General features: G+C 39.7%; 1 long non-coding RNA gene across 1 annotated transcript in view; it reads right to left on the bottom strand.

The window, feature by feature from the left end:
* Positions 1 to 19244, bottom strand: part of LOC143414939 (uncharacterized) — a 42402-nt gene extending 23158 nt beyond the window's left edge. The window contains exons 1-2 of the long non-coding RNA XR_013095545.1: positions 19098 to 19244; positions 16272 to 16392 (exon numbers count right to left, since the gene is read on the bottom strand). This is a non-coding gene — a long non-coding RNA (uncharacterized LOC143414939). The remainder of the gene's footprint in view (positions 1 to 16271; positions 16393 to 19097) is intronic.
* Positions 19245 to 19882: the final 638 nt, after the last annotated feature.

Genomic DNA, 19882 nt, shown 5'->3' with positions numbered 1-19882 from the left:
AAACTAACATCGTTTTCATACAGTATGTGCATCATTGAGATAGCTTAACTGCAATGTAACAATAAAGTAACAAAATATGAACTGACTGTTAACAATAATACTCTATGAGCTAACTTAAAAGCTGTAGCTGATGTCTAAAAAACAAGAACACCTTAAAAACACAACACCCTGTGACATTTGGTAGCACAGGACCACGGTGGCTTGCAGTCCACTGTAGAGGAAATGATGAAAACAGCAGATCAAGTCTCTTACTTTGTCTAACACAATCTAAAATCGATTAACTTTACTGTCAGGTGTGGTAAAGAAAACCACCATGTGGTTTGTTGGAGGGTAACTAGTAGTTATAGCTCGTTTATAAGAGCTACTACCGTTACTTAGATTACTGTTACTTTCCCGTAGGAACGCTGCGTTACTGAGTTACTAAAACTGTGATTTTTTGAAGGATGTCTCATGACAGTGACGTAAGCAAGTGCAACGTTCGTGACAACAGCTGTGTGCAGATCAACAATGGATAATATATCGAGTGCGGAGAGAGTATGAGCGTGCAGCGTTTAAAGCGTGGAAGTACTGACCTTATTTTGAGTTTGATTCCATAAAAAGTGACAAAAACATTAGCGTCCATCGTGCGTGGGAAAAAAACTTCTTTTTACAGCGAAAAAAATCCCTAAACTTCCAAGCAAGCACCGAGTGCGCTACGACGTAATGGGAAACTCACAGAGAAACTCCCGGATTCTTCCGCTGACCGCTGCGGCACACCTGCACCAGGGTAAACCTCCGCCTACCGTACTCCTGCTTTACAGGTGAAAATAGAGCAAAAGGACCGCTAGTCTTTGACTTTATTTATTTTCTGCTGTGTTTTACTTGCATCTATTTGAAAAAATGTGAGTGTTAACACACACACACACACAAATTTTATGTGCTGGAATGTGCAGAAAATAGGTTTAAATATTAAACAAATTTCTTCCAGTCAGAGAATGTTGCATATAATTAAATTTTTGCTTGATGCATAAAGTTAAAAGATTAAAACTAATAAAACAAGTTTTAAAAAGGGACTTTTCCATTTGATTACATTTTATATGATGGATTATGTAGAAAAAGTAGAATTGGGCTGAAAGATCTATCGCTTTATCACCTATTCAGGTTGTAAATCGTGTTTTTAAAAAGTAACTAAGTAATTAATTACTTTTGAAAATAAGTAATCAGTAAAGTAACGGGATTACTTTTTGGGGAAGTAATCAGTAATTAGTTACTGATTACTTTTTTCAAGTAACTTGACCAACACTGGTTACAACAAATGCATAAAATAATGCAACAGTTTTAAAGCTGTTTTTAATCCATCATGATTTTTATTTGGATGCAATTGTTTGGCATTTCCCTGTAAAAGAGGCACATACTGATAAATCCTACGGCGATAATTGTTTGGCTGATGCTAATGTTCTAATTTAGTTTCCTTATTTTGTTTTTGTACTTGTTTATTCCTTTTTTGTGCGCAAGAAACTAATAAATCTTAATGATAACAAATAACTCATTTGTAAAAGATTTGCCGCTCTTCATCACTGTTTTTAAAAATGACACAACAGATAAATACCGGCCTCTAAAGCCTAACCCCAGATTTATACTATACTAATACTGATATTAGATGATTTAAAATTAAATTATTTATGAGTCCCCACTAAGAAAATATCACAGTGTAGTTCAATCACACGCTTTATTATCACAACAGTTACGCTCTGCTTGCTTCTGCTCAGGTAAGTTGGTTGTGCACAAACTATGCAACATCAACGTCTCGATGCATGCTCAATCATCCAGGTAGGAAAATCATAAAAGGTTGATTCCGTTCATCTGAATGTAGCGTTTTATTGAAGGAACTGACCTCACAGCCCATTGTTCATTCAGTGGGCTAGTTTCAGTCATTGTGCAAATGTACTGGTCGGGGAAACTTGAATGAGAAAAGTAACATCCAGATAAACAGAATCAACCTTTTGGGATATTTAACATCAACACTTGCACAACTCAGTTGTTCTTTACCGTTTTAAATTTTAATTTATCTTCTCTTATAAATGCTGATACAAATTTATAAGCTAATTGCTAACACAGATCAGGCTCGGTGTCAGCTAGGTGTTTTAAGTTTATGTTTAGGCTTAAACCTTTGTAGTATTAGAAGCAGGACTACCACTTAAATAAATTTCAGGCTCCTGTGCTGTGTCACAGTTCATGTAACACATTTCTGTGAGGGTACACATAGATTTGCTGTGGTCCACCTCGCCTTGTAGTCCCCCCCCCCCCAAGAAATAAAGATAAATTAAAACCCCACTACAACCTGAAAAACAAACAATAAACCATAAGACACCAATGAGTATTAAAAGAAGCAGAAAAAGTGGTTTAATCATCCCTTCAAGATAAAATTCTTTTGCTCATTTGAACATCACGTCCACGTTATTCCTTAATCTGATGCTAGGCCGCTCTGTGTGCAAGTCACGCTTACGGGACAGGAAGCTGCAGCTCGGGGGTGCCTCGACCCCGGGGCGTGCATGAACGCAGTGGCAGATGTCAGCTATTTCACCCTGGCCTCCACTGTATACACTCAACTTATCGGATGTCTTTCCTTCATTTTTTTTTCCTCCTTTAAACGGTCTGAAGGGAATCCATTTTGACAGAAAACCCTGTAATTAAGTGTATTGCTCTGCCCTCTCGCTAAGCTAATGGCTTTATTTTGACAGTGTTAATTGTCATAATTGTCAGAATGGTACCTCTGACAGTCGGCTCGGAGACGTCGGCGAGGAATTGTTGCACGTTGATGAAAGCATTGTCATACATACTTCATCTCAACGAGCTAATGCGGCCCGCGTCCTGCCTCTCCCCGTCGAGCCTTATGGGACGCTGCAGCATCGGCTTTCTAATTGCCTCTAATGAAACGCCAGCGAGGGAGGTGATCTACTCCTATTTAGATCTCCGTCTTTAAAGGGGAGACGGAGAAGCAGATGGAGGCGAGTAGAGACGGAGGGAGAGGAAGAACGAGGGTGGAACAGACTGAAAGTAAAGTAGAAGAAATGCAGAAGGAAGGGTTGAAGGGGTGGGGGTCTTTATAGATGCATTGAATCCATTCTAATTAAAGGCCTAAAACCCCCCTTCACACACACGCGCTCTCAAACTAGTGTTGTGAAACTTGACACAGTGATATGATTTCACAGTGAACTGCTGTCCGGAACGGCTGCCCTGCCTGTTTGTGCCTGTCAGCTGTGGAAGTGGGATACCACTGTAATGCAGATGTTTGCACAGCAGATGGTGCTGTGCGTGGCTCAGATTGTGGCACCTTCTTCTGCAAAGATGCTTCTGAAGTACTTGAAACACTCCAGCCTTTGAGGAAAATCAGGTTCGCGTTTGCACCGCTGTGAATCTGAAGTTAACATGGACATCAGAGACACTTTATGCCAATTCTAAAGCGCTAAAAGTTCACAAGTTTTAAATAAATTGAAGAATAGAATCTCAATCTTTGCACTGTTTTCCTTCTTATAAATTTTGCATGTTTCCCCCCCTGCGAGCTTGAGTTATGAGCAGTCCAATTAATAACTTTTTGAGTACTCGCAGAGGCCTGAAAAGGTGAAAAAAAAGAGAGTAAGTCTCGAGAAAAGTCCGCATAATGAGCAGTTTACAGAATTCAGTCTTTTCTTATTCCCCTTCCTCGGTAATCATGTTGCAGCCTGGAGGTGGGGAAGCTCTGCTCTCTGCTCAGATTTAATAATGAACTTGAAGTTATGATCCCGATACAATTTGGAGATGGCGAAACGGCCGAGCAAACAGCCGCGGCGTTACGTGTGTGCGAAAAAAAGAAAGAAAGAAGCCTAGAACCCAGAGGAAGAGTCATCTCTGACTTCACTGCAATAATCCAAGTGCAATTATTGCAGCAGCCGCAACAACAACAACAACAACAGGGTCACAGAACAGATAATGTGTGCTGGAAGTTCAAAGCTAACGATTTAGATGAAACCCAGTGTGTGTGTGCGTGTGTGTGTGTGTGTTGGTAAACAGCACCCGGATTATCCGGAGGAGGGAGATGGAAGGAGAGGCGAAACGAGACATAGACGGAGAGGAGAGCGGGCTCCTCGGAGAGCCCGTCTTCTCGCAGCTCAGGTCCAGATAAGAGAATTATGGCACAACAAGGAGAGTTGACAGAGCTGGCTAAGTCTGTTTATTAGCAAGCGCACTTCATTAGAAACCGAGATCAGGTTGATAAGCAGCCCTCCTCCTGTTAGCGAGTAAATAACCATCAGTCCTCCTTCGCGGCTTCTTGTTTTTTTGTTTTTGGAAACCTTCCCCGTCCAACCTGGGCGAGATTATTTGCTCTTTAAACGGCGACGAAGTGTCGAGATCAGCAGGAGAAAGGCTAAAGGGAACAAAACAAAACCAAAAACCCCCACACCACTGAGATTTTTTTTTTTTTAAAGATTGATAAATACGGTGGAATCTCAATTAGGCGTCGGGCACGAACGCAGATATTAAAAATTTGGTCAAGAATCTAATTAGCTGGAGGTAATTAAACAGTCTCACACAGGGTCATTAATCTTTCCTGTGGACCTTTGATGTTTTGCATACTGTCTTGCAAGTCATTAATAAAATTCATAACGCTTTTCTTTGTGGTGTTTTATCATGGCCATTTCTTGGCCCCCCCTTCCCTCTTTTTTTCCTCCTTCCTCCTCTTCTTAACCCCCTCCTCTTTTCTGTACCCTCCCTCCTCCTCCTTCCACTCTTCCCCTGTAAGAGTGCAAGTGTCAACACATCACAAGGGCCTCTCCTCTTGAGTTAATTTACTTTTTGTGCATATTACATTTTAAAGTTGCACGACCCCTCCCACCCCAGCACGCCTCAACCACCCTCCACCACCACCTCTCCTTTTCCTTTCCCCCTCCTCCTCTTCTTCTTCTTTTTTTTGAGAGCACAATTACAGCAGCAGATCAAATTAAATTCTTCTGCAAGCACAGCTCATTTGGAGTGTAAAACATTCCTCGGCAGTGTGCAGCCGAGTGTGCTGCGTGTCAGCGCCTCGCAAGAAGGGAAGAGAAGAAAACAGAATTGTGTGGCCATTGTGTCCCCCGTAATTAAATCCCCACAATCAGTCCATCTTAAATCAGTCACGCTGTAAATATGAAAAGGGGCCGGGATGAGCTTGAGTACTTACTTGGCCGTCAACACAGCGGGGGTAATATATGTTATGTAAATGTGTCGGAGATTATAACACTGCAGACTGACACAGCAACATTGTAAATAAAGGAGGGGAAGAAAAAAAAAAGACTTGTATGTATGTTTGTGTGTGCGCACTTCCAGACCACACAAACAAATATATGCAGGTGTGTGTCGTTCTATGCTTCCTGTGTGTTCGCTAACACGCCTGTGCGACACAGATAGCCAGCACTATATTTATCTCGGTGTGTGAGTGCGTGTGTGTGCATGTCGGAGCATATAGATGGGTGTCGAGCGTGTGAGTGACATTAATGCACAGCTATCACGGTGAGCGTGAAAGTGTCGCCGAACCCCAGGAGGACGCGTTTCAAACACTGACAGCTGAGAGTCGCTCCGAACAAAACAAAACGCATTAGTTAGGCGGACGAGTAAAAACGGGCGGTTTTATGCGCCCGCTCGAAACGGAACGGATGAAGGATTATGAAAAGCACAAAAACATGCGACTGTAATCTGGATCTCTGTTTCAGGAAAATGACCTCGGTGTTTTTCCACCCTTTTGGTATTGACGTTGGAAGAAAAAGATGAACGTTTAGTTTGATCTATAAAAATATGTCTGTTTTGTTGTTGCTGGTTCACAGACTGATGGCAGAGGCTTCGATAATAAGTGGTGCAAAAGCACAAAAGTACATGCATAGTAATCCTGTGGAAATTGACGTTATCCTGAATCACGGATACTCAAATGTGCTTTGCATGGCAGGTAGCCATTTAATAACAAGACATAATATTTATCCTATAATAATATTTAAAAATGAATAACAGTCGAAGGCCCTTAAATTGTGGTTCTTATTTATTTTCTAATTAACTGACTTTAGGAACCGCACAGAGTTTCCACCAAAAGTTGCTCAGACCAGATCAGTGGAGCTACATACCCTCACCGTTCACTTCACTTTGCTAGTACCAGGTTTTACCTTCAGAACTGCCTACCATCTGAATGTTGCAACAGAAACTGTAACTCATCACCAGGCGATATTTTTCCAACCTGCTCCTGTTCAGTTTGGTGAGCCTGTGTGGATCGTAGCCTCAGTTTCCCATTCTTAGCTGTCAGGAATGGCACCTGGAGTGGTCTTTTGCTGCTGTAATTCAGAGACGGTCTTCTGCATACCTTGGTCGTAACGGGTGTTTATTTAAGTCACTGTTGCCTTCCTGTTAGTGTGGCCATTCTGTTCTTACTGCGCTCAATAAACCCTAAAGATAGTTGTGCTGGAAAATCGTCTTTTTCCCCATTCTGATGGTTGGTGTGAATTTCAGCAGCTCATCTAGACTATGTCTACATGCACTGAGTTGCAGCTATGTGACTGGCTAATTAGAGATTTGCTCTTAAAGGCCCTTAAATTGTGGGATTGACGTTGGAAGAAAATGCATTAAGATGCATTAAAAATGAGTTGAGGGTGTATATCTAAAAACGTGACCAGTGCGTGTAAGTAAATCTTTCTGCAGTCTTTTAAATTCTCTTAAATTGTTTAATATGATTGATTTTCTTAATAACTGAAGCGTGACTTAAAAACCTCAGCAAGTTTTGACACTACATATTTAGCATATGTGTTAGTAAAGATAAAGGAGCTGCAATTGGAACAGATGAGCTGCTCGGGTGTAGCTCTCACTACTTTCTTACTCAACCAGGTTTCACAGCAGCTCGTGATTTAGTCACAACGTATAATCTATTGATTTGTGGTTTGGGTATCAATTTTCATTTACTTTTTTGGAGTTTTTCAACATGAATTTCTCAATATTATTGTAATCCATGACCTTTTTTCCAAGACAAAATTAAAGCAATACTCACTTACAAGGTGCAAAAAAGACTTAAAATAGATATATAGACGTAAAAAACAAAAAGATATAATTTAAACACAGTTTACTGAAATACCTGGTAAGCCTGGGACTAAAGAATACTGAACGCTTAGACTGAACATGAGTTACTTACAGGGGGACGTGTATGTCATTGTAGCTTTTTCTATCTGTCCACTCTCATGTGTCCTGATTAAAAATAAAGAAAAAGTGCACATTTGGAGATTGGAGGAGTGCTGGAGTCTGTCATGCCAGCATAGGAAGTTTGAGTTTTGCATATCATTTTTAAATACGTTGTTAATTACAAATAGGTTGCTGATGGTTACTCATTAAAAAGTACTTGGTTATAGTCAGGCATTTAAAAAGTACTTGGTTAGGGTAAGACATTAAACACTGTTTATTATGGTTTTGTTAAGAATATACACACTGTCTTATATGTAAAAAAAATTTTTAGTATGGTAACAACTTAATAGAAAATATTATATGTCCTATAAAAATGAAAAAAAAAGAACAGGTTACTTTTTCGTGAGTGTTTAATGAACTTCCATTAAACCAGGCTAAAGTTACTTCTTCCAGAATGAAGAGAAAGGAACGTAGCCATTCACGAATTCATGAATAATTATTAGCTAATTACTACCATAATCAGTGGACAGGGACATCAGCGTCAACAGGTAAAAGAATATTAAATATAAACATTAGGCTGCCTTTTTAGGCCATATTTCCATGTAAAACAGCTGACTAAAAAGATATATTAGAAGGTGTAACTTTTAAGCGCAGCACAGATCTGGTGGGCTGTAGTTTCTGTAACATACTGGTGCATATAGCCATTCAGTAACTGTATTTGCACATGTCTGAGTATCATTCATAAGGTTTTATACATTAAATAAACATAAATCTCAGCTGAAAACATGAGCTGACCGTCACTATATTAAATTTATTTTGAAATGTTTAGTTAATTAATTAATTAATCAATTGGATATTAAAGTCTGTAAGTAATATATACTCAGTTCCCAGTTTATGAGACACATAAAGCGTTAAACAGGAATACTGCTGTGGATTCCTCTGAAAGTCAGAGAGCTGAGAGTTTTGTTCGAAACAGTTTCAGCCGAGCCCTTCATTAAATTTTCTGGTAGTTTTGGAAGATGTAGTTTGTCGTTCTGTTTGATTTCATCAGTGAGAGGTGCTATTAATGATTTGAATTAAACTCAAAACAGAAAGAAACTAAGTATTAGTTTGTTAAAAGTTTGGATCCTTATGGTGATCTCCTGTAGTGGATGTTCACTAGAAGAGGCTTTGACAAGATTTGGCCCCAATTAAGCCTCTGTGCACAAATTTTAGCAGATTGGGGGGTTTGGGGAGGCAAAACTTTCACATTATACTTTGGCTTAGAGGTTTCTCTCTCATTGCCCCAGTCAAGATAAATTTGGATGACATGGAAAACTGTGCGCCTAATTAGCCGAGGAATTCTGTGAAAATATCTCAGTGTCCATCCCTCCAAACACATCCAAACACATCCAAACACAGGAGAGAGTTCATATAATATTTACCATGTGTTATTAAATGTGAACAGGAAAGCCAAGAAGAGTAAACTCACTTTTAAAAAATACTTTCTCTGTGGGGCATTTAAGCAGCAACACTTCTGTTTCTTTAAATAATTTAACTTGCATGTTTGGGAAGTTTTACCTAAATAAACAATCTTTACCTTATTTTATTTGAAACTCATTTAATTTTCTGCTCATGAACGTATATTAACCAATTGTAAGTTGCATCAAAGGGTTTCCTCTGCTTTGAAGGGGGAAAATGACATAATTTCCTACTGTTGGCCCAAACAGACAGGAAAAAGTCCCTTACATGCATGCAAAGACATTTTTGGCAGCACAATGCGAGATGTAATGCAGCACATGATATAATTATATTATCTTTAATTGTTAAAGGGAAGTCACAAGTAAGCTGTTATGTTGCGTATGTTGCAGTTACACGACAAACTTTGTTTACTTTCCTTAATCAACTTCTGTTTGTCTTACATAGTTTTATTTGTAGAATGGGGAAAACTAAATTGAATCCTGCATGTTCTGCCTCTATGCAAAACCTTAACAAAAAAAACATGAAAAGACTGAGGCTGCTGTGAGTGTAAGATTATGCAATAAAAAACTTCCTCAGCTCATACCTAATTTAGATTGGGTTGAATTTAGCTTCAAGCATATTTGAGGGAAGTGGACAAAGTTGCAAGGATCCAAATCGGGTGATACTACCCCACAGGTCCTGGATAGCCTTGAGACCAATCTGCAACCATCTGGCAGGCGGCGATTGCCAGATGTTTGCCAGAAAAAGGAGTGTTACCTAAACATATTGCAGGTGGTTGTTGTGACAACAACTGCTTAAGCCACATTCACACAAGCCTAGAGACCAGTTAGTAAACCCTGTAGTCCCCAATTAGTTGGAGAGTGGTGGAAGAGGTTTCTAGGAGTTGAAAGGTGAAATTAGCAAAAGTCTTGCTGTAGTTGCCAGTGGTTGTATGGAAGATGGCATGTTGTTTGCACTTGCCAGCTACTTCCTCAGAAGTTGTGAAATGCTGAAGAGTGCAACACTGAGTTTGAATGGAAATAAAATGAAGCTAAATTCTCATTCTTCATTTTTATAACATTCTATGTTTGTGCATTTTTTGTGCCTGATGAAGGTCGGTTGGACCATAATATTGTGATTTAATAAATTAATTGTGAGACAGTGTGCAGAGGTTAGAATTTACCTTTTCAAAAACTGTTCCTCCTATACGCCTGTAATTCATTTAAGTGTGCAGAATTCTGAAACTAGATATTTGAGTATGTGCAATTGCTCTAGCACCTGCATTTGATAATTTGTCAATGTGCATAATGTGTCTTTGTATTATCTGTCTGTCTGTGTACTATATGTGCTTTTGACATGGTTTGTGATTATATCTGGTTCAAGATTTTCCTGTTTTGGTTTTATCATTAGTTCTTGTGTATTTGTTTAACTGTTACTCCCTCCCTGTGCTACTTTTCACACTTTTTGATTTTCTGCCCTCCAGTCATCAGGGTCACCTGTGTTCAGTCTGCCTCCCCTGCTGCCTGTCAGCAAACTACTAACCTGTGGATATTTACTCAGTGCCTCTCTCTTCCATGTCACTTTATTCTGTTCGCTAAACTTTCCAGTGTTACGTTTTATCTTTTCATGAATGAATTATCTTAGGACCTTGAGAGAGCCTCTTCACATACAGTATGGCCCTCACTCAGATCCTTGATACTAGAGCTCACCCTTGCAGATATATCAACCAATATTAGCTATTTGAGGGTATATTGGTAGCTGCCTTTATAGCGACCAATAAATTAAAATTTAAAAACTACAGAAGACAGTTAATGTTTGCAGAATTTGTTCACCTGAGTGTGGAAGAGCACAAACAACAACCAGCTGATCTGAGGAGAGTCAGCCATCGTGTAATCGATTTATTGTGACTTTAAAACGCGAGCATTTTTAAACAGTATAAATTTTAGTAAGGACTCATTAATAAACACACATAATAATCAGTATTTTCTCTGTCTGAAAGGAGAAAAGAATATTGGCTGATATATCTGATTTTTACCACCAAGTATCTCCTCTCCAGTACTTTTCCAGCACCTTTAATAAAAGTTGTGTTGGCTTGGCCATGAAGTTCATGTTTACACTCTGTGTGCTCAGAACAGGACTTCCAGGGAGCAATTGGAAAGTAGAAGTCCAGAGGGCCACGATAAGATTATTCTCAGGAGGGCGAGGGGAGTATTTTTTATTAGCAGAGCAACTGAAATGAAATGTGCTTTAATTATTTCTAAGTGTTGGTAAACCTACATCAGCATATACCATGTCATTATCAGTTTATTAATCAACCACCAAGTTAGACTGTCATAAACCGCTACAGCCTTTAAGTCTTCTGCTCTCCTTGTTGCCATACATGGACAGACACTCACCCGTACAGAAACCTCAGCCAAAGAAATGAAAATAAAACTCTGAACCCTCCATTGTTAAGAATAGAGACAGCAATGCCAGGCATGCCAGCTCCTCCTCCTCCTTCCAGCTCTCAGCCTCGGAGGTCATACGGGGAGCAGCTGGGCATGGGAGAAACACTCCGGTCTGCAACCATTATATCATTTCCTGCTCTGTTTCCTGTCAACCTCAGCTGCCAAAAAGAGAATAAAAAAAATCCCCTTAATGGGCAATTTCCACGGGGCAAAAGGGGTGAAACCAAGAGGGAGTGTTTAAAATGTGCTCGTCGTGGTGGGAAGGGTGCAGACACAGGTACACTTGAGCAGGTTCGCGTTCACTGCAGTGAGATAATCTGAAAAGAGTTGCCTTTTTATCCTCACTTGTACCTTTATAACCAGCTGGTGTTTATGTGGAAGACCCCTCCCGAGGCCTTCTCTGTGTCATCCTCCCTCCTTTCTGGAGACGGGAAAATAAGTGGTGTATTTCTAAATATAAACCGGCAAACAGAGGGGCTTGGTGGCGGCAGTCCTCAAAGGCACATTTCTAGCGGTGGTTGTGGCACGAGGAGGGAAGAAAGAGGCATTCGCTTACCTGATAAAACGCCGATTGTCTCCCCTGAGAGTGCAGGCGGATAAAAATTATTTTGAGTGGAAGCACAATGGTGGAGGTGCTTATGTTAATCCTGACACTTCTTTAAAAAAAAGGCGGCAAATAAGATAAGCTCCTGCCTCAAGGTAAAGAGCAAGGAGCGGGGAGGAGGGAGAAGAGGGGCCCTGCCACCACCAAACCCGCCATATTCCTCCTTCAGCCAATTTCTTCCTCGTTGAATCCCCGTCCAAGTTTGTGTCAGAGAATGCATTTGCATAATTCACACCTACTCCCTGCATGCCCCCACCAAAACAAAACAATATCCTGCCCCTGTCACTGCAGGAGAGGGGAACGTGCCTGTAGATCGGACTTTTAGCTTTAAAAATATTCTTCAGAGGAAGGAATTGCCTCATATGCTGTGGCAAACCTCAGCCTGGAAGGTTCGAAGTACTTTAAAGCTGCATTTTCCCCAGTGTCCACCAGGGGGCAGCTTCTAGGACTGAGTAATTGTTTAGACCCCACTGCTGTCTTCATTTATGACACCTTTGTGATGAGTTTTTGGCGTCACTTCCTACTTTTAAGTCTTTTTGAGTACACCAGGTGGTTAATTTGGTAAGTTATGGTCCAACTTGAGTGAAATAGATGATAAATCTGTGTGTGGCTGTCTTGTGATTAACAAGTGACTTTGTCCAGTGTCTTTGGTTTGAGTCAAACCCATTGCTTGTCACAGGGAGTGCCAAAATTCAGAACATAGGGCTGGTAAACTAATCTTTTCTTTTCTATAAACTCTGTCAATCTCATTTTAGCTACACGCAGCTCAGCTTGATTTAAAACGGGATGGACGGGTCAAACCAACGAATAATCTGTTATAAAACACATCAAAATGTTAGTACTTTATACTATTTTGAAAATGTTCCCTATAACTGAGCCCATCCATCTGTCCATCCTCTAACACTTACTCAGTTAAGGGTTGTTGTAGGCTGGAGCCTGTCCCACCTTAATGAAGCTGAATGAACAGTTATGAAAGAGTTGATAAACAGCCTGAAAAATCTTCAGAACAATACACCACTTGCATTTTAGCCCTTTAGAATCCAAACAATGTGCACTGCAATAAATATTCAGTACAGTTAGGACCCCCATAGTCGAAAGCAGATTGTCTCTACATTATTTCCACTTAAATTTGATGGCTCTGACCTGTGAAACAGACATAAGCGAAAGCAGGAAGGGCACAGATTAGGAAACGTGATGAAAAAGAGGAACTAGGCTGGAGGTGGCTTGCCAATAGGCTTGCAGATGCACAGCAGCTCGAGTCAGGCTGGAGTAGCTTTGATGGTGGGTCATAAATAAGAGTTGCCATTTGGATGGATAGAAATGTATCAGCTGAGTTATCAGCAAATAAGATTTAGATGAGCTGAACTTTATGCCCAGCCTGAGAAAGTGCTATTCTTAAATTAGACCAATCTGTAGCGTTTTTGACTTCAGAGCAACTTTATCTCTTTGTGATTCCCCTTTCCCTCACCTTATGTAGATTTTAGGGGTTTAAAATCATATTCCACCCTGAGTTGGTTAAATATAAACATTACATTTCAGATTTTGCATGTGTGATCCCTTGTCTTTTGTTGTTTTTAATAACTGAAAATAAGGCAGTGAGCTAGACTTGCTAAAGGTGTTTTTCAAAATTTGCATTTGAAGTCACTCGAAAGACTTTGAGATTCGTGTGATGTTCTTCTCACCTTGTTTGAAGGCCTTTGAACGGGTTATGTAACAGTTGGGGGATAATTTGTTTTGTGCTTTGAGACTCCTGACGCCCGTGTTTTGTTTCCTCCTCTGCTGTCATGTTTTAGGAGCGGCCCAGGAGAGAAGCTCTCCGGAGGATCAGCGGTAACTAACTGTGGTGGCGGCGGCAGCAGCCCGGCAGGTATTTTCCCACACAAAGAGTGTTTGTTTTGTTTCACATGGACTATTTTTGTCGGTCTATCTTTGTTTCTTTCCTCTTTCTGTATTTCATTTTTTCCCCTTCTCCCCCCATTTAGTATTCCTGTTTCTTATTTTCCTCCTGCTTTTCTTCTTACCCTTCTGTCTTCCTGGCTTTTTAATAAGATGGGTTGGAGGGGGATTTTATTATTTTGTTTTGAGCTCTGCCAACAGTCTTGTAACTAGCATAATTAAACGTGCTTGTTAACAATGGCAGCTAATGAGGAATACAGCAGTATTAACAATAGGAGCTGATTAGACAAAGACAGGCTGATAAAGCTTAGGAGAGCTCACAGTCGGGGCCCCTCTACCTGAAGACACCTGTCCTCTTATGTCTTTTGCACACACACAGAGAAGGAGCATAATTGTTATAATTGTAGTCAAGTCATCACATCCTTTGTTTCTTGGAGCTCAGAGTAAAGCTTTGTTGAAGCTTTGTGGCAGTTAATCATCCTTTTAATATGAATATTTCTTATTTTTCTGTGGTTTTTTGCAGCAGTTATAACATAGTCACAACTCTGCTGCATGCAGCGATGCGGTTAAACAAGTATATATTTTTTTTTCATTCACACTCTAAAACTGAATAATATTTGTGTCACGAGTCGAGATGTGAATCAACCCGCGAGTATTTTTATCTCCATGTGTCACAAACAGTCTGGAGTTATCTCACTCAAACTGACCCCCGTCTCATTTATCTTTATTCATCCAGAGAAGGTGTTGTTTCTGTCTCGCATTCGCTCCGCTTCTCTCTGTGTGCACATGGGAGCTGCCCAGTATAGTCGCAGCCCTCTGCTGCCGGCCACTGGGAGCTGAGCTGGAGCAATTTGGGAGCGGTGAAGCATTCACCAACAGAACGGCTATGTATTGGTGTTTGACATCAACGACATAGTGTCCTGGTAACAGAGAAACTCCATCTATGAGGAGCAAGCAGCTGTGTGAGCACTGAAAGACAAAAACACCTTAAATAATTGAAACGTGTGGTGTGATGGCATTTGTGATTATTATCTAATTTGTCTAGTATGGCATGCTTTAGGTTGGGTGACAGCACTGGTTATACTCGCTCTGTTTCAGTTTTTCAAATTTAAAGTAGATCTATAATGCGTTTTCCTATTTTCATACCTCTTTATATTAAATTTCAAAACAGTTTTTGTACTCCTAATATGTTCATTTGAGTCACACAACTCTGACTGTGAGCAGAGAAGAAGAGTAAGTCCCGACAACTGCACAACCCTCTATGAGTAAGAACTTGGCAAAAGTGGGGAGGAAAAACTTATTTTTAACAGGAAGAAACCTGAAGCAGAACCAGGCTGAGGGAGTGGCAGCCATCTGCCACGGCCGGTTGGGGGTGAGATGACAGTATGAAGATCTCAGAACAGCAGATGTTCATACTTAATAACCTGAAGACGTGCTTAATATTCATTGGACCATTTAAGGGCGCCCGACTTCCTTTTGATCGGCTGCCTTTTGCAAACAAAAGGTGAAGGGCCAATATTAGGGATTTTTGCTCCTACCCTACCTACTTCATACTCAGGAAGACAGGCTCTCAGGGATTATTTGAACATATTTTGATTCAGGCCTTAACTATATAAAGACCAATTGTTGTTCAGTCCCCAAACACCCATTTTGAGCTAGGAGAAACCATGATTTCATACTTTGATCTTATGTGCTTGATCTTTTACAGATTAGCATCTACAAATCCTTTGTATTCATTAAACATCACACAGTACAGTATTCATAGAAGTGGCTATATTTGTGTATTTTAACCTACGGGTTTTGTAAAGCTGCTGAAAACCACTTAACTTCTATTAATAGAAGTTTTCATACTGCTAGAAGAAAGTGAAGTGCGCAATAAAGGTTATTTACACCATGTTTTTGCCTTCCTGATATGGAGAGGGGAGACCTTTTCAGTGATACAATAGTGCATTTACACGGAGGAACAGCAACCTGACACACCGTAAAGTACTTCTGAAAAGCCCTCAAAATACACCGAGAGTCGGCAGGGAAATGAAGGAGGCTACAGATAAGAGTCGACTTGTAAAACATAATTATATTTCCGTCGCGGCGTTGAAAGGAATGCATTTAACCTGTGATTCATGCATGGCAAGAAGTTGTCGAGGGGAAAAAAAGAACAGCAGTTAAATTGTGGAGGTAAGAAGCCTTGAATAAAGTGTAGCTAAGGTCATACCATCTTATGAGAATAATTTGATTCGCTGCTAGTCTTCTCTGTTGCAGGCGTTTTCTACAGGGAAAAGGATTATATCTCTCTACTTTCTCTGCTCCCAAAGGACGGAGAAAGGTCTGCTGGTATTAAAATCCTGAGAGCAGGTTTGGGCTTGAATAACAGCACAGAGTAAAAGGAAAAGGTTGAACTGTTGACTGTTTCGTGCCACAGCTCTCCAAACCTTTTTCCCCATTATTATTATATTTTCTTTTTTTACTGCACACTTGATTGAAACTGGCTTCATTCATTTAAAATTGCTCCCCCCATAGAGGTCAATTTCCTGTAGGCTCTTGTTTAAATTAATTCACAAAGGGTTCATTTGACTTGTGAGGAAAGCACAGATGAGTATCTATGCTTTGTATAGAAAGAAATATTTAGTTTAAAAAAAAGAAAGGAACTTAAGGATATTTTATCAGATTTAAAAAACAACAAAAACACGTTTATCATGTAGATTTGAATTTTACTTCTCCTTACAGTACGTATTGCTTACCTCCTCAGTTTCCGTCTATTTTAGCGCAGCAGTAAACACAAGTGTTGTTTGGCTGGCAGTGGAGGGAGAGGTTTCCCAGGCGCTGATTCATATTCTGCTGCAGAAATCACATCCTTTAAACCTGGCAGGATATCAAAGCAGGACATTAACAGACATTCCTGCCTCTTCCGCTTACCTACGTGTTTCTTGACAACTCGATTTATTGATAAGCTTCTCTAACTGTGCTTTAGAAACTGTGTTTTAGGATTTTTACCTCACTGTTGGCCTTGTACATACAGTGAGCTGCAGGAAAATCTGCCCCCACAGTTGTATTATTGTAGGGCACAAAAAAAAAGGTTTTGGCAGTGTTGTTCTAAAGATGACTCAGGACAACCCGGTCTCATTGAAATTCATGCACACGGACAAATGTTCTGTTTTTTTTCTTGTTTTTTTGTTTTGTTTTCCATCATATTGCAGCTAATGCATTTCCAAAGGAATCATATACACACCTGTATACGGCACCTTGACAACCGTCACATTTTAACTAAAACCATCTTTTTCTAATCCTAAACAAAATGTTCTAACCTTTGGAGCTTATCGAGATAGTTTTATTGCTTAAAACTATCTAACCTGGTGAGTGTAACTTAAACCTGAATATCTGTATTAATGCAATTAACTGCAATTCTTTTCTCCCTTTGATTCATCTCCTTTGACATGAATGAAAACATGAGAGAAATGTGATGAAAAAATGTGGCCTTTTGGGTTAAATACAAAGGCTTTTAACTCTTCTAAAATGAACAACTAACAAATGTGTTTTTACTGACTTTAGAAAATGTCACAGTTTGTTGCCAAGACCATAAAAATATTTTTTTATGACTATTATTTATTTATTCATGACACAAACTACCTTTTCTTCAAGCTGGAAATTGGTTGGTGGTCTCACACTAAACATTTATCTATTATATTCATAATGGATTTCATGTACACGATAGTTTGAACACAGTCTGGGATTCAGCATTTGCTTTATTGCATTAAATTAGTTTCTTTTAGTGTACAGGAAAGCTGTGCCTCAGGAAGTATAGCGGGCTGGCCACTATTGAAGGGTGATAGTTTGATCTTCAGCTCCTCCAGTCTGCATGTTGAAGTATCCTTGGGCAAGATACACAATCCATCAGTGTGAGTGTGTGAATTAATAATAGAAAGAGAAAAGTGTTCAAAATTTTAAGCTAAGTTTTTTTTCAGGATGAATGCAGGGAGATATCTGCTTTTTCATTATTACTGCCTTTATTTGTTACAATAAACCAGTTACATTTGCTGTAATTGTTTTTCTTTTATTATTTTTTTTCTTGTTGTCTTTACTAACCAGGATGATTTTTGGTAATGTTGCTTTTTCCATCATAAATTAATTTCAGTTTACTGTTTTTGATCATTCCCAATCTTGATTTTGAAGCTCTGTCTTTTTCCTTCTTGCGCTGCTTTAATGATATATATATATATATATATATATATATATATATATATTAGGGGTGCAACGATACACAAAATTCACGGTTCGGTTCGGTTCGATACTTTGGTGTCACGGTTCGATATTTTTTCGATACAAAAAAAATGTTCATGCCTTTTTAATTTGTCATTTATTAAAATTATAAATATATATTTTAACTCAAAAGTACAGTTTTTAAATTTAACCCTAACCCTTGTGCGTGTTTTTTATTTTGACAGCGAATGCGCACCTGCGGACCACTTATGTGCAGCCCTGGTTATTTAGCTCATCATATTGCAGCCACAGAAATTATTTTGTCCATGAAACCATAAAGCTGCACTTTCTTTTTGCCTTATAGTCTGATTTGTCATAACTTCTCCGTTTTGTGGTAAGCTTTTCTTTGGCTGTCACTTCTTCACCCTGACCTGTCTTATTTGGCTCAGCAGAACTGAAATGCTTTTACACACGGACTCACATAAGCTCAGCGATTCTCTGCGCGATCAACCTCTCACATGTGTAAGCTGCGGGAGATTTCACTTGTCATGTTTGCATAGTAAGCTAACGATTAATAAGACGATGTCAGAGGAATTGGTGCACAAATTATCATCACTCACAGATCAGTGCTGTCGCTCTCTATACACAGTTCGCACGATTGCAAAGTGAAAGCAAAAAAACAAGCGCAAATTCAAACGCGACTTCAATATGTCACATATTGACAGTGGCTCACCGATGCCAATGACATAATTACCCAGCTACATTTCCGAAAGAATGCAAAAGCATTGACATATATTTTTCCTACAATAGCCCGACGGGCAGGGCAGAGATAGATTTTGGTAGCCCGACTGAAAAAATCGCTAGCTCCGGGACGTCGGGCTAGCGATATTGCAAGCCCTGTATCTGATTGAGGAATCACTCATCTTTGGAAAAGAGAGTTTATTACAGAGAAATGTCTCTTTCCAAAATAAAAGCTATACTATCCGCTTCTTCTGGGCTATATTCTCAGCAGCATAAGGAGAATCGTGTGCTAACAGCGGTCTAAATGACTCGGCTAAAGTTAGTCGCATGCTTGCTTTTTTTTTGTCTGCTTCCACTTGTCTTTGCACTAGGATGATGTCGGCGTAAATGTGCAGTCATATTCGTTGTGTTCCCGCTAGTGCTTTCAGGTTAATCTCGTTGAAATGACCTTAACGCCACAACACGGCAAATCTCCGTTAACGAGCTACCGCCGATCGCTCCGTGCATGGGGCTAGACGGCCAACACGTTAACGAGCTAACTGCGCTAACACACTAGTTCACACCAATGTAATTGAGCATTGCATGGCACATTCAACATACTGTTTTACTTTAGTCCATGACTCGCTTACCTTCAGGGTCATACGTCACATGAAAACCAAAATAATTCCAAACACCAGATCTGAATGACGTTCAATTTGCCTGTTGTAAGGAGAGCTTAACTTCTGTCTCGCTAGCTTGCCCTGCGCTCTTCCTTCTGACTATGCTGTCTGTGTTGAGCGCTCAGTGGATCTGCGCTCGACAGTGCAGCCTAGGCGGAGTAGTCGAACACAGATTCACTGAGCGCTCAACACAGACAGCATCGTCAGAAGGAAAATTGATAAAATAAATTACAAATGTTGTATTGTTCGATACATATGCGTACCGAACCGAAAGCACTGTATCGAACGGTTCAATATCGATACGAATATCGTTGCACCCCTAATATATATATATATATATATATATATATATATATATATATATACATATATATATATATATCTTTTTTTACTCTTGAAAACACTAATAAGTAATCAATAGAAAATATGTTCCACATTTAGGCTTTAATACTGTTAAAAAGTAATTGCTTCCTTGTTAAATTATGAATTAACTGTGATAAATTGTATTTTTTTGGAGTTCAGTTTCACTCGGCCTGAACACACATTTGCCAAAAAATATGTTGATGATGCCCAAGACATAAACTAACAGCATTTCATAAAAAGAACATCATACCAGCAGTCAGACCTGGTGGTGGTAGGGAGATGTTCTGAGGCTGCTTTGCTGCTTCAGCATGACTTGTGTGACTGATGGAACCATGAATTCAGCTCTTTACCAGAAAATCCTGAAAGAGGATGTCCAACCATCAAGAGCACTT

The sequence above is a fragment of the Maylandia zebra genome, linkage group LG23, assembly GCF_041146795.1.
Source record: "Maylandia zebra isolate NMK-2024a linkage group LG23, Mzebra_GT3a, whole genome shotgun sequence".
Lineage (NCBI taxonomy): Eukaryota > Metazoa > Chordata > Actinopteri > Cichliformes > Cichlidae > Maylandia > Maylandia zebra.
The sequence above is the reverse complement of the archived record's forward strand: the minus strand, read 5'-3'. Positions and strand labels throughout refer to the sequence as shown.